Source organism: Theropithecus gelada, chromosome 15 (genome assembly GCF_003255815.1).
Source record: "Theropithecus gelada isolate Dixy chromosome 15, Tgel_1.0, whole genome shotgun sequence".
Lineage (NCBI taxonomy): Eukaryota > Metazoa > Chordata > Mammalia > Primates > Cercopithecidae > Theropithecus > Theropithecus gelada.
The window spans coordinates 109,206,969-109,208,300 of NC_037683.1; positions in this window are offsets into that span (position 1 = coordinate 109,206,969).

A 1,332-nucleotide genomic window follows, 5' to 3' on the forward strand; every position below is an offset into this window, starting at 1 on the left:
GCCAGGATGGTCTTGATCTCCTGACCTCGTGATCCGCCCGTCTCGGCCTCCCAAAGTGCTGGGATTACAGGCTTGAGCCACCGCGCCCGGCCTACGAAGCTATCTCTCATAGGACTTGTTTTACCACTGAAATCCACATTCCACTACCCCATATAGATGAAAGAGTGGTTGGGAAATGTAGACTGGTTGTTGGCCTAGGGACAAAAGGAAATAGTTTTTGTGGAACACACAAGAATATGCAAACCCACAAGTAGGTGCCATAGCGGTCTCTTTTAATTATATTTCCTTTTTATTTATATATCACATTGTATGGTTGCATTCTGGAAGGATTTCCCACATCCATTACCTTCATATGATTTGTTTGGTCTGATTGCCATTTTCCTTTTTTTCTTCTTCTTTTTTTGAGATGGAGGCTTGCTGTGTCACCCAGGCTGGAGTGTAGTGGCACAATCTCAGCTCACTGCAACCTCTGCCTCCTTGGCTCAAGCAATTCTCCCTGCCTCAGCCTCCTGAGTAGCTGGGATTACAGGCATCCACCACCACACCTGGCTAATTTTTGGTTTTTTTGTTTTTTGTTTTTTTTGAGACGGAGTCTCGCTCTGTCGCCCAGGCTGGAGTGCAGTGGCGCAATCTCGGCTCACTGCAAGCTCCGTTTCCCGGGTTCACACCATTCTCCTGCCTCAGCCTCCTGAGCAGCTGGAACTACAGGCGCCCGCCACCATGCCTGGCTAATTTTTTTGTATTTTTAGTAGAGATGGGGTTTCACCGTGTTAGCCAGGATGGTCTCGATCTCCTGACCTCGTGATCCGCCCGCCTCGGCCTCCCAGAGTGCTGGGATTACAGGCGTGAGCCACTGCACCCGGCCTAATTTTTGTATTTTTAATAGAGACGGAATTTTACCACGTTGGCCAAGCTAGTCTCGAACTCCTGACCTCAGGTAATCCACCCGCCTCGGCCTCCCAAAGCAGTGGGATTACAGGCATGAGCCACTGCACCCAGCCTGTATACATTATCTGTTGCACTGAGAAAGGTGGGTTTGAGCTGAGATTGTCACACATTTGTTACATTCTAGGTTTTCTCCATTGTGTAAATTCTCTGCTCAGTGAGGTTCAATCAAGGACAGAAAGCATCCATTTTTCATTTCTTTCTCAAGATTCCTCCACAGTGTAAGTTTATAAGGGTTTAGTTCATAGAGGACATTGTCTATGTTCATTACCTTCATAATGTTTCTTTCCTGGGTAAATTATCTGACTCCAATACAGACTAAGCTTATACTTAGTGGCTACAAGACTATCCACATGCAATACATTTCAAGGCTTTCCCTCCAGTGAA